Here is a 14,767-nt window from a genome sequence, read left to right on the forward strand (position 1 = left end):
AAAAAAAAAAAAAAAACTTACAACATTTTAAAAATATCCCGTATAGGACTTTTAAACTTTTTCTAATTTACAATAATTTTCATTGTACGCGTGACTTGTGATGCGAAAAGAATTTTAGAAAATATTTTCAGCGTCATCCTTCTGATTATATATTTGAATGAGATGCCGTAGATTTTAAATTGTCGATTACATAAATAAATTAATTACATTTATAAAAATCGTAAAAAATGCCGAATGAAATATTTTCGTCCACCGCTACATGTGTTTTAGTTTTGACTTCGACTCGAGCGGTAGAATGTCGTCGACGGCGAAAAAAACGACACGTCGACGTCGCGACGCGCCGCTGGACACCAAATCAAGCCGCGTCTCGTCGTCGTCGCATACGTCACGTCCATGGAATAACCCGATGGTCCGAAAATTGGCTCTCTCTCTCTCTCTCTCTCTCTTTTTTCCCCGAGAAGAAAAAAAAATGAGAGCACCTCGACGGGAGATATCCTCTCTTCTCTCGTCGTTCGAGCTGGGCGTTTTATCACGACGTCGGAACGACGCCGTGCGACATTGAAGTCCTCGGGGGAGCGTTCCGTGGGTTTGGCGAAGGGAATCAGTCGGGCAAGAAATTAAATATTATCCCGAGGAGAGCGAGAAGCTGCGCGCGATGCTCGACTTCTCTCGCTACGTCGAGGTCGATCGCAAAATTTTCGCCCTCCCGATCTGTGGTAGGTCTTTCGAATAGCTACCGTTCTCCCGAAATTCTTCTTTAGAGAAAAGAAATAACGTTATGAAGCGGACGTTCGAAATGGGATTATAAAATATTTTCTCAACTTCATTTCTTCGATAATATTAAATCTTTTTAAAATTCTGGCATTAATTGTAATAAAAATACATATAAATGCCGCATTGCAATATATGAAACATGCATGCGTGTATTACGCACACAGACATATATATATGAATGTTTCTTTTTAATAAAAAATAATATCTCCTAAATCCGTGATAAATGTGTTCTTATAAACATTATTCATCAAAATAATCTATTAATTTTTATTTTAAAAATACTATTAAAAAAAATATATAATATAATATATCTTTCTCAATTTGTGTAATAAAAAATAGGAGATAGAGATCCTCCCTCCTTATCCATTATCAGAGTATCTATAATATTTATTTTTTAATCGTCTATTAAGAATTAAAAATTCCACTATTTTACGATGTAAGAAGACGAAAGAACAATAATAGTATTTTTTTAATTTCTCTATTATATTTTAACTTTTTAAAAATTAAGCGTATATCATCGTGAGAGAGAAAAATGTCAGAAAATGACATAATACATTGTAAAAATACAGTTTTGTAGAATATACAAAGATTAAAGAATACTCGTCAAGTATTTCAATCTTTAAAATGCCACTGTATTAGAGCACTCGGGAGCAAGTATCGAGTATTCGTGCGTAAGGACATTCCTGTACGCACGACGAGCTAAATTCGAGGACCGCGGGAACATAGGGATCGAGAGTCACTGAGTCCCACGGGATATCCAGGACAAATAACATTCTGATATAGACGCGGCAAACAAGCAGGCAAACCACCCGCCCCCGCATGTTCTTCCTCTACCCATCCTCGTCCCCTTTAAACCGACCCGTTCGCGGTTAGGATGGATATCGATTCGAGAAGTTTTGGAAATTCTGCATTTGAAAATCAATCGAGAGATTAATCTATACATATGAATAGAGATCGATTTTATAATTTAATTTATTGCGATGATAAGTTCGATTACGTTGAATAATTTCTATAATATTTTAATTTTATCCCGATTACTTACTTCTTTCTAATTTTCACAAATCTATAAGAAAAATCTTTAAACATTTTTTTTTTTTTCTTTTCTTTTTCTACTGCACCACTTTGTGCGTATATTCCTTCCACTTTAATTACTCCGCGGTAAATGTCCCTTTTACGACTACTTGATAATCGTTTTAGATACATTACATCTCTCGTAAATACGCTCGCGCACGCGTTCCCAAAACGCTTATTCGGTTTATCCCACTCGCGCGACACGTACAAGCCGTTAGGCGCGAGAGGGTTAAGCGGATTTTTCACTAATACGTCGAGAAGGGGAGGGTAAAATCCTGCTCGTAGCGAGTGAGGTGAGAGGGGGCTTAAGTCGGCGACAGACACGATTCTAATTAAACTACCGTTCCCTTGTCCCTTCCTCTTCCGCGTCCCCTCTCATCTTCCCGGTTCACGTTGTTACGGTTATTGTTGTAATTATCGTCGGTGCGTGCACGGCGTAGTTGCCTGCGTCGCTTGTTGTTGTTGTAGTTATTGTTTGTCCCGAAACTACCCAGCCGCCCACCGGCCACCCACTGCCACCCAATCCTCCGCAGCCTGTATTCATCCCTCTCTATGTTCGCCGCGTCTGCCGCGAGTTTCGGCCGCGCTCTCGCAACTTGACGTTGGGTGCTACGTGTTTCGCTAACTGGGTTTGCCGCGCTCGCTCAAGGGGGTTAACACTGTTTCCGGTTCCTGCCACGGGCCGACGACAGCTTCCTCGTCTACCCGTCTATTTGTCTTCTAAATACGACTCATAACGATTCAATCTTTTCGCTCGAGGCTTCCAATTCGATGTTACAATCAGATTGCATTACGTCGCTTTAATTACAATTGTAATATGTTATTATCTAACATTTTAGTTGAAAGTATCGTATTTATTAGGACAATTAGTGTTAATTATAAAGAGCTATATCAAAACGGGACTAAAAATGTTTAAACTGACATAATATTACTTTACGAGATCTGATTTAAAAAAATTAAAGATGAATCAAATCGAAATTGTTTAGAAAAATACGTAAATAATAAACATTTTTTTTATAATACACATGTGTTATATTCGATTGATCTATTAGGGAAATGCAAAAAAAGAAACCGTCAACAGTACACGGTGTTCCCAAGCAGTCTCCCATCTAAGTACTAAACGTGCTCAACGTTGCTTGACTACGGTGATCGAACGAGAACCGGTACTTTACAACGTGATTTGACCGTTGACGAATAAACATATTTTCTATTGTATCATAACAAATAAAAATAACATATCTTTTTAAATTTTTATAAGACGCAACGATTGTGTGAGTGTCCACAGTTATTAATAATTATAAAGAAAATTCTGTATAATATATAATTTGCTATTACAATTAGATGTATTACATTGTTTTAATTGGAATTGTATTAATTTCTTGTCTAAAATTTCAATTGAATATATTTTATTTATTAAGACGATTAATGTTAATTATAAAAAGCTATATCAAAACTGCACTGTAAAACATTAAAGCGACATAATATTACCTGTCAAAACACCTGTCAGGTATAGGACTTTGAGATCTGACTTTCATTAAATAAAAATCAAATCGAAATTGTTTAGAAAAGTAAAGAATAAAACGTAAATAATAATTTTTTTTTTTATAGTACCACGAAAGTGTGATATTTGATTAATTTATTAGGGAAATGCAAAAAAAAACTGCCAACGATACACGGTGTTCCCAAGCAGTCTCCCATCTAAGTACTAACCGTGCTCAACGTTGCTTGACTACGGTGATCGGACGAGAACCGGTACTTTACAACGTGATTTGACCGTTGACGAATAAACATATTTTCTATTGTGTTATAACAGATAAAAATAACATATCTTTTTAAATTTTTATAAGACGCAACGATTGTCTGAGTGTCCACAGTTATTAATAATTATAAAGAAAATTCTGTATAATATATAATTTGCTATTACAATCAAATGCATTACATTGTTTTAATTGGAATTGTATTAATTTCTTGTCTAAAATTTCAATTGAATATATTTTATTTATTAAGACGATTAATGTTAATTATAAAAAGCTATATCAAAACTGCACTGTAAAACTTTAAAGCGACATAATATTACCTGTCAAAACACCTGTCAGGTATAGGACTTTGAGATCTGACTTTCATTAAATAAAAATCAAATCGAAATTGTTTAGAAAAGTAAAGAATAAAACGTAAATAAAATATTTTTTTAAATAATACCGCAAAAATGTGATATTTGATTGATCTATTAGGGAAATGCAAAAAAAGAAACCGTCAACAGTACACGGTGTTCCCAAGCAGTCTCCCATCTAAGTACTAACCGTGCTCAACGTTACTTGACTACGGTGATCGGACGAGAACCGGTACTTTACAACGTGATTTGACCGTTGACGAAAGAACATATTTTCTATTGTATTATAAGAAATAAAAATAACATATCTTTTTAAATTTCTAAAAAAAAATAATAACTGTCTATAAGTAATACTAAGTAATAATAATTAAGAAAAAATTCTATATAATATATATAATTTATGATAGTTAATTTCTATAATTATCGTTACCAAAATCAACATCTAAATTGACGTGCTCCCATTTTTCAACAATGAACTGCTGTATCTCAGTACCGATTAGATATAATTTACATATTATTAATTTTTCAGAGTTTAAAATTAATTTTATCGAAACTTGTACAATACGAAACAATTTTGTTCTGCATTTTTTGACTTATTCGTACACGAAGAATGCTTTTCTTTTCGATTGCACTACGTTTACTTGTATATAACATGCACTTTATTGAGTCATTAATAAAAATCACATATATCGATATTGTAGATGACGATAATTCTAAACCAAGAAGCAAAGTCACAGAAATTAGAGTTATTTATGATGAGTTTATATCTGTAGCGTATCTGACGCGATCGCGCTGTGATTCCTAGCAAATCGAGTTAACGAGTTTGTCAAGCGGTCTCTTTGTTCCGCCAAAGGCGCTCCTGTTGTACGCGGATAGCCGACCTCCTTTTCTCGCTTGTCGAAGTTATACGATGAGTTTAGCACTTTGACGTGGCAGGTATGAAACATCCTTCGACGTGCACATTGGTCGCCATACTGAACTTGCTTGACGCTATACAGATGATGTATCAGAAGTCGCGCATTTTCGCCAAACCGTAGCACGTACAAGAGATCGAACAAAGCATTTAGTTATCTTATTATCGAAATGTCATTACTTTATTTAATTATAATTCAACGAAGACATTAGTAAATAAATCTTAAAAGTGTCAGAATAAATAACGAAAATTATTTAGTTCAATTATCTCGAGATAAAAATTCGATATGTTAAGTTAGTTTCGAAAAGATCTGCTTCAATTTTTAAACTTGCGAGAAAAGTGCATTAAAAAAAAAAAAAAAAAAAAAATGCAACTTTGATTTTGAATATCCGTGGTATATGCGATGCTCATGAAAATCAGACAGAGATTGCGAGCGTTTTCTCGCGAGTGTCTTGTAAGCGTCGATATCGCGCGACTCGTTGATGTCGACGACGACGACGACGACGACGACGACGACGACGATGATGTCGGCACGACGTCGACCCACCTCTTCTTCGCGAAATTACACGGTAACTTTACCAGCGCATTTTGACGTTACACGAGACGGAGCCCCGGTTGGCTCGCTCGTACTCTCCTCGCGCTGTACAAGCGTACTTTCCCCTCCGCGATTCTTTCCACCGGTGAAAAGTTTTCCGACATACTCACGTCAGACAGCATCTCCGAGCGAGGGAAATCATAGTGCGCGCTGTTGAGAAATTGTATACTGGAACGCTTGCGAGGCATCGTCAGAAAAGTTTGAAGCCGCGTCGCCCTTGGAAAAGCGGAGCGAACTGTCGCGTATCTCGCAAGCGACACTGTATCGATTCCCTTTTTATCGAGGAAAAATTACGAATGAAAAGTCTTAATGGTATTCTTTTAATTAATCATATGGGAAAAATCGTACAAATTTAAGAACTTAATTTTTTTATTAAGATTTTAATAATATATTTTCCTTTCGGCAATAATGCATTAATAGAGATAAAAATGACATGTAGAAATGTAAAATATTAATATAATATTAATATTAATCTCTACGTAACGTACTACATAACGTAATTATTTTATTTCTAAATGGTTAGGTTATTTTCTAAGCTACCTATATATATTTGAAGATGTATTGCATTATATTTCTCGAGCGATGTAACTAGAGCGCAAAAAGATGATCCTCCTTTTAATTTGTTTAACGGCGAAGGAAAATATTACGACATCGCCAACTTTAACAAACTTTCTCTTTAGGGCACCCGCGGGAATCATGGAAAAAAGCTGGGAATTAATCGTGGGACTGCTTTTAGAGCGTGGCTTAAATCAGAGGACAAAATTGCCGAGAACTTTATCGTCCGAAGTGCATTAATCGTGTTTTCGAAAGTCCGATTACGCGAAGAAGCGCATGTACGTAAGTTTCGTGGCGGGAAAAAAACAACTTCTTCCTATCCCCATTAGGATTTCGTGCGGGTCGTCTTTTTTTTTTTTTTTTTTCCTTCCCTTCTTGTCATCGATTGCAATTTCACCGCGGAAGGTTCTCGCGAAACCTGATCGACATCTCGCTTTCGCAAAATTTGCCTGATATAAATTTCTCGGATTTTCGCGATCGTAAATTAAATAAAATTCATTATCTATAAATTATGAATCTTTCTGTCTCGTTTTTCTCTCTCAAGTATTAAATAGAAAATTTACAATATGGTAAAAATGAATATTTTTGGATATTAACCGACAATTCGTCGTGTATATGCGTACAAAAAAAAAAAAAAAAAAAAACCGGAGATAAGTAATGATAAATGAAAAAAAAAGGATCTCTTTAAAATCCTACAATATTTTTCACCCTTTCGATAATTTTAATAAGAAATGAGACTATTGGACTATAAAGAGACTCGAGGCTATTTTTCGACGGTGCTTTATTTATAAAGTCATCGAAATGAATTTCTGCGCGCTTTTATTTGAGAGCTACGAATCCAAAAATTTAAGTAAAAATTCATGCTCTTAGAATTCTCGGCGTAATAACAAGGAGATGATATCCCACGTCCAGGATAGTTCCGAGCTCCGAAATGTACATAGCGAAGTTAATATATCGCAAAAGGCGGAAAGCCGCGAGCGCAATAAGACGCAAGTTCGCGCCGGCTGCGAATTCATAATATCCTCTCCTCCCCTCCCCCCCCATCCCCCTCCCGTATAATGACATTCCTTGCGACACGTGGCGACCCGGGGGCACTCGGGGGCTACCATCTATAACACACACGTATAAGCTGCCTGTCGCGATCTCGCCGGGTAGTCACGTGGCTGGAATCTCATCAAACTTTCATCCTTCGCGCGAGAAGACACGGCGGCACGCCCGCGGTGCGCTGTTCCCTCTCGCCCCTATGCTTTCCCCTTCCACCCCCCCCCCTCCCCCTCGCCCCTCGCTGCATCTCGCATTAATGCATCGCCACGGGATATCGCTGGCATATTGTTGTCGTTAATCGTGCCGCTACACGGTCGACCGTCTGTCCCCCCGCTTGAGTTCGTTCCCCTCTCCCCTTCCGACACAATGGCGTCCATATCGAGGGAAATTAACACAATTCGAGGAAATGTGATTAAGTGTGTAATATTTTTTTTAGATCACAGACTCTAGATATTTTTAATTAATGATTCAGAGAGTAATCGATGATTATAAATAGATGCGATTAAAAATTATATTATTATCCTATAAAAAGATCATATCTCTGTCGTTTCCTTTTCTCAATTCGAAGACGAAAGTGAAAACGCCTATGCGATAAGCGATAGTGCCCCCGCCCTGCGACGCTGGCATTAAATGGGTCCCGTAAAAGCGGAGGCGGCCAGGGTTATTAAAATCGCGGCCAGGATTAGGAGATCGGGGGCGACATTAAGGACATTAATCACGCGCGTGTAAACGGCGGCCTCCTATACTCGAGGGCGCGCCCCCGCCTGAAAATTGGGGCTCGGACGAGCAGTCCCGGCTAACTCGCGGCTAATTTCTCTCGGTTAGGGGTCGGCCGGGGCGATTATCAGCCCCCCGGTATGAAAAAGTCTTTCTCGCACACGCGGCTTAATAATCTCGGTAAGATTACTAATATATCTATTTGTTAACACGGTCTTCTCGGCAAGATATTAACATTGTTCTCGTCCTTTTTATTCTCCATATTTTAAGCACAAAATAATACTTTCAGCTCGAAGAATTTGCACATTTCTTTATTTCGATGTAAGAAAGAAGTTTAAGAGATCCGCGAGCGATTAATCTAGTACGTGAATAACGAATGATTAATTTAAATGCATTTCGGTGAAAAGCATCGGCAGGAATTAATTTTATCTAATAACAAAGTTCTTGCCAGACGCGCGACGCGGAAGTCATTAAAGTTGTATTCTCATTAAGGAAACGTTACCGAATGTAACTGCGTTATGGAAAACCTATTTCCGTATCCATCTGACAATTTGCATAAGTTTGCTTGGCTCTGATTCACTCTCTAGATTGAAACGGTATTGCACTTGAGGCAATAGAGATCGATAGTAGCTCGGATGAACGAAATATGTGTACAACTTATTACAGTTCTAATATCCCCCCCGATATACACCTTCGTAAAATCGCAATTAAAGCATTTCAATTATTTTTTGCTATTTCAATTATTTTATATACCCTCTCGATTTCCATCAAGAGTTGCTACGATTCACACATTACACGTTGATGTAATAAACGTTGCATCGTTTGCTGTGTTCAAAAGAATCATTAATTGTTTATATAAATTAAATAAATTCTAATATTTAAACCACCATTTATACATTACATTATCTCTTATTTCTTATTTATAAACGTATGCGACTCTGTGATAAGAACGTTTCTTCATCTCCTCTCGTTCTACAAGCCTTTCCCGTAGGACGATTTAATAGCGACGCATTCTCGTGCCTCGTTCGTTCGGATACAACACGCGGAAACACAGCACGTGCAGGCGCCTTTAGCGTCGAGCGAACTTTTTACATGACATCTGGCGTACGTTGATGCCGTGCGGGGGAGGAATCGTAGGCGGGTAGCAGTAGTTGTTCCAGCTCTCGCACCGAGAATCATAACGCGACATCTGTTTGGAATGAGCGAGCGAGCGACAGGGTTGAGGGTGGGCGAAGACGCGCGAAGCCGAGGGAAGGGTAGGAGGGACGGGGAGGGTGAGAGAGAGGTGGGCGGAAATGCAAAGGGAAATGCGGCAAGAGGGGGAGCAAGAACACGAAGAGAGAACCGCCGACGTCGCATTATCAAGTCTGAAAGACATTATACTCTCCTTGTGAGCGCGAGCACGATTGCGCTCGCTCTAAAATTGGCTGGAGCAGCTTAGACCGCCGACGTAAACTCGCTGTACGACACATGTATTTGTATAAACTCTGTGTACAATTGTTGTTCAACGGCAACGACGATTATTTATCGCGACGCTTTTCATATGAAATCGTCATATAAAATATAAATGATCGGACTGAAAAACATCGAAGGTTTAACAAAGCTTACCATATATCGCATTGTCAATGCAAGACTATCGTAACTCGGAAAAGCTCGTTTAAAAAAAAAAAAAAAAAAAAAAAAGAATTGCTTTTGATAAACCGTGGAAAAAAATTAATAGCTGTAATTCGAAAACAGCATTTTTCTCGAATTACGGTGATCTTGTACTGACAGCGTGATATTTAGATGTAAAAACGAATAAATGGCATTTCATGATTGATCGTAAGCGAGTTTCACACTTTGACAGAATTATTGATTATTGTATTTATCAAACCTAGTGCACACACATCTACGTCATTATTCGCGGTAGTGCTTGAACATCCGCGGACTGTCAATAATTTGTACGTAGACACTATTTGTTGTCTTTCGTTTAAAATAAAAAATTTATATAGAAATCAAAACAGAATATCCGCAGACAAATCCTCTTGCGCAGTTTTTTTTTTCTATCTAAACGGTAAATCAATTTTAATTGTAAAAAGCCAGCGATAAAAATTGTTTCCGAATCTTAAATTTTATTGAATGACATATGACGACTAAATATGGACGAGAACACTATTCGTACAGCTTGCAGACGGTCCATTGACAGTGACACACATACACACATACTCATACATATTATACTCATACATATATATATATATATATATATATATATATATATATAAAATATATACAGATGATCCGTAGATAAAAATGTATATATACTAGAGATAAAAATTTACTGATAAAAATTTTCTAAAATATCGATTCGTTGTTATAATAAAGTTTGCGGTCCCGAATCTCTTCGCGCATAACGGAAAACGCTGGATCCGACATTTTTAATAACAGAATATTTCAAGAACAAAGAGTTTAGCTGCGCGGGATTAACCGAGCGCGAGCGAGTTTCCACAAATTCAACTTTTTTAGACGCGAATTTATATTTCCGTTAGCTTCCGCAAAACCGCGTTTTGAAATATTTCCGCTTTAATCCGTGTAGAATAATGCAAACCGGCGGGATATCTAATTTAATTACGAGCACGCCGCTCCTCCTGTTCACGTCGAACGAAACGGCATGGAAGTATTCCAGCCCTCTCGCGAAATCATGATTTCGGAATGGTAATCGCGTGCCACTGTTCTACCTATCGGCGAGAATGGCGATTCGAACTAATCCGAGCGAATGACGGAAAGAGAGATAGCGGAAATCGGGAAGGTCGGTCCCCTGACTATTGGGTGGACGAGGCGGAAGCGGCGGCAGGATGTGGAGGACCGAAGGACGAGTCGCCAACTGTCGCGGTACCGGGGGCCTCGTCGGATAATCGCGAGGCTAAACTTTCTCCATAAATCACAAAATGGTCCGCGGATACGTCGCCGTCGTTGCTTCGGAATAGAAGAAGACGAGGAGGAAGAAGGGAAGCAAGGCAGGGGGGGCGACTGACAGGACTCGAAGTTGAGCGCGGATCGTTGGGAATATAATGGATATTAATGTCGCTGCTGATTTCGTCCGTACCGCATTGCACATATACGGAAAGTTCGAAGAAAGATATATAATTAGTTTACTCAGATATATATATATATATATATATATTTTTGGCACATCTCTTAGATAAAGTTTAGTAGAAACTAGTCATATTAAGGCTTTACTTTGAAATTAACGCAAATTTGTGAGAGATTTAATGAAAAAGAGATGAATAAGATTAATATCTTTTTATTCATCTTCTTTATAGAAAAAGATATTTTTTTATTCAAAATTATTTATTAATAACTATTAACTAAATTATTTATTATCAAGTAAATTAATAACTTTGAAAGAAATTATGAGAAAAATTTTTATCAAAAAAATATTTGAATTTCTAAATTCATTTTTAAAATTGCATGATTACTTTTAAAAATGTTATGTAGTAAATTATACATATATATATATATATACAATATATTCGGAATATTTATTTTTGTGCTTTGTAAAATTTCAATTAAATTATTCAAGTATGATTTTAATTAATGTGATAAAATAAATTATTATTTTATCGCAAATAAATTATCATTTTATATCAATCTAGGCAGAAGAATATTTTATTTAAATATTTTTCTACTTCTTATTTTAAATATAATTTTTTCGTTTATCTTTGTGCGATAGATGTTGATTGTTCTCGTTTCAAAATGTGTCAAAAATTTCACATGATCGAGAAGAGTTGACAAGATACACGAAACGCTAAAATGTCTCTCTCTCTCTCTCTCTCTCTCTCTCTCTCTCCTTCTTTCTCGTACGTTTTATCCGTCGCTTGCTCGAAATGGCGAGATATCGAACGTGGGATCTTCCGATGAACAACGAGATACTGTCGCGCGCAGGCAGAGAATCGCGACACGTCCGAAAATGCACGGGGAAAAATAAGAGCGCGACAACAACGGAGTCAAGGGTTGCTCCTCTTTCGTTCCTATCGAGGGGTGGTTTGTTCCCGCAGGCTATATCAGTTATTTTCCTTCCTCCCCGATGGGCGTGTCACCGGTTTCGTTTCTCCTTTTTCGATAGCTTGCTCGCTCGTACGCGAGAACGCGTTACAAGTCGTACCATATATTGTATCGCGAGAATCATTTCGGCTGCTGTTTCCCCGGACAAGGATGATGATGAGAAAGAAGACGACAATGAGGCGGTTACGGAGGAAGGCGGGCGACAACATCTTCTCTCGACAACGAGAAACTATCGAGCTCCTTCGAACGTTCATCTGATTCGATGCGACGTTTACATTGCGACGTCGCGTATATATATATATAATGCATAGCAAATGCATGGAAGTCGCAAGTATTATTGTAGTAAGGTGAGAGAGTATATTGTGATGCCCCGTAAGTACAGATCGGTTTCGATATCAACTTGGATAAAAGGACGGAAATATATTTCAATATCTGTCATGAGTTTGTGTAAAATTATACTTACGTATTTAATAAATATATAAATCAATCTCTTTGCGTGTTAAATTTTGTACATTTAAAAAAAAGAATATGAATATATTATAATAGAACATAAATATATGTATCATATATAATGTTCGTGAAATATTATATGAAATGATCAACATATTAATGAAAAAAGTTCAAAAACTTTAGACATCCAAAAGATTAAAAATCCAAGATTCAGAGAAATAGAAATTCCAATATTGCGAGATTTGAAATATAAAAGTTTTTTTTTTTTCCCCCCCCGAGGTCTTGAAAATCTGCGAGTTTTCAACAATCTTATAATCTAATTCATTTTAAAATTCATGTAATCGACATATTCGAAACGCGAGTGTAAATGCACACATTGAAAATCTCATAAATGCGCGTATGTACCATATCAAGATGAATCTTTTATTAAAATGCGACGAGAGATGGGTCACGTCAGCGAATAATGTTACGGTTTTGCATTCGGTTGAGAATTCCTCTGCAGAAGAAGATCGCAGGAACACGTTAGATATGTGGAATTGCAGCAGTATACTCTTCCTCTCTCTCTCTCTCTCTCTCTCTCTCTCTCTCTCTCTCTTTCTCTCTTTTTCTTTCCTCTTTCGGATGCTCATGGATCGAGTTAGGAGAATGGGCAATCGTGACAATCGTATCGCTCGTACTTTCGTTCACCCTCCGGGTTTACGTCCACCTTCTATTTTCCGCGAAGCGAATTAGGTACGAATAGCGATCCCAGTCGCCTTCAAACCCTTTCCGCAAATGCTCATGGCGTGGCTCAACTTTGTCCCGCGCTCTAAGCTCGTTCGGGTAATTTTATCGTCCGTCTGCCAGCCAGCTGGTCGGCTTCTGCTCTTTCGTGACAACTAATTTATTTGGTCGCGAGAGCAACTGTGAGAGATAGAGAGAAGCGAGAAAGAGAGAGAAAGAGAAAAAGAGAAAGAAGAGAGAGAGAGAGAGAGAGAGAGAGAGAGAGAGAGAGAGAAAAGGGTGAGATTGAGACGAAGAGGCAGAACGCAAAGGGTTGCCGCGCGGGAAATCGATACAGCGCTCTTCCAGATTTTATCCCCGTTCTTGTTCTACCCTCCCCCATACTCTCTTCTACGTCCTCCATCTATATCTTTCTCTTTTTCTCTTTCTCGTTCCGCCGCAATCGGCGTAGAGAAAAGTTTCCGTGCAGACGCTTAGTTACAGCGGCTTCCGCGGATAATCCTTCCACCAATTTCGCGAAATTATGTTCCGCGGCCTTAGCTAAGGTTTCAATAAGGCGAGACGCGGGACGCGAAAAGCGAAGTTAAATAACACAATCCACCTTTCCCAAACTAGATATAATAATTCTTGCGAATAATTCCTTGCGATTGCTCGAAGAGGAGTCGTTACTTGTAAAAGAATTCCCCTTCGACCTAAAAAAAGTGTCGTCGTTTTTACTCGTTACTATATTTCCTTCGACACGTCGCGGATTTGTTGCTTTATCGCGACATGTCGCTGGAATGTATTAGCGATTCTTTTTAGCGATTCAATTGGTTTGTCGAAAAAGAGATGTAGAACCTCCTACACACAGAAAAATATTATTCCATTGCTAAGAAATGATTATTCAGTTTTTTTCTTTTAAGTAACAATTAACTTTAAACGAATATTTTCTTAATAATAATCTTAAAATAGATTTGTCACAAATTTTAGAAAAACTCATTATCGTGTACTCCGGGAAAAAAAAAAAAAAAAAAAAAAAAAAACTTTCTTTTGAAGAATATTATAAAACTTTATCGAAGAAAAATCAGGGGTACGGTTAATTTAATGTAAGAAAATTGATTAGATCAGAAAAATTTACTGTATTCCTTTCAATTATATAATTTAATATTCTCGATTGAAGTATTAAATTTATTAGGATTCAGAATACATATGGAATAAATTTTTAATGCTTATGATAAACTTATGATACATTTTCGGATATACGAACCTTTGAAATACTTGAAAGAAATAATATTTACTTGTATATAATATGTATTTTTCTGTGTATACGCGCGGATTTCCAATATAACTTGACTTTGGACTTTCGTCGATATAATCCTCTCGCCAATTGCGCAAAATTATTATCACTTAGTCTTAATCACTGAGACTTCAATAGGAAAATGCGACATTGTGAAAGTTCCGGGAGGACAAAAGACTATGGGTGCAGTCGCATCCATTGTCGGAAGTTGCTTAGCAGTCGAGTTTATATCATGCGATAGAGACTTGCCTTAATCGGTCGTGCGATCAACTATAAATCCTTCCGGATCGTACGATTTGTGAGAGTATTGCTGGATACAGGCAAGCGTCAAATTTTCACAAATTATTTCCCAGTTTTTTGGGACAGAGAATATAATCGGATTTCAACGGCTTGGTATTAATAAGCGACGCAATTAATATAAACGTGGATTACATTGGCATCGAATCATTGCGCAGTATTATTGCCTGCAAATGAATGTGATTAATATCAAACATA

The 14,767-nt window shown here is 37.4% G+C and overlaps 3 pseudogenes; all 3 read right to left on the reverse strand.

Annotated features, from left to right (window-relative positions):
- Positions 1 to 2,917: 2,917 nt before the first annotated feature.
- LOC138941428 (5S ribosomal RNA) lies at positions 2,918 to 3,037 on the reverse strand (annotated as a pseudogene).
- Positions 3,038 to 3,506: 469 nt separating this feature from the next.
- On the reverse strand, positions 3,507 to 3,626 carry LOC138941426 (5S ribosomal RNA; annotated as a pseudogene).
- A 470-nt stretch (positions 3,627 to 4,096) lies between these two features.
- LOC138941427 (5S ribosomal RNA) lies at positions 4,097 to 4,216 on the reverse strand (annotated as a pseudogene).
- Between the last annotated feature and the right edge of the window lie 10,551 nt (positions 4,217 to 14,767).

The sequence above is a fragment of the Polyergus mexicanus genome, unplaced genomic scaffold, assembly GCF_030449975.1.
Source record: "Polyergus mexicanus isolate NDT 795.1 unplaced genomic scaffold, iyPolMexi1.0 SCAF_18, whole genome shotgun sequence".
NCBI classification, from domain to species: Eukaryota; Metazoa; Arthropoda; class Insecta; order Hymenoptera; family Formicidae; genus Polyergus; species Polyergus mexicanus.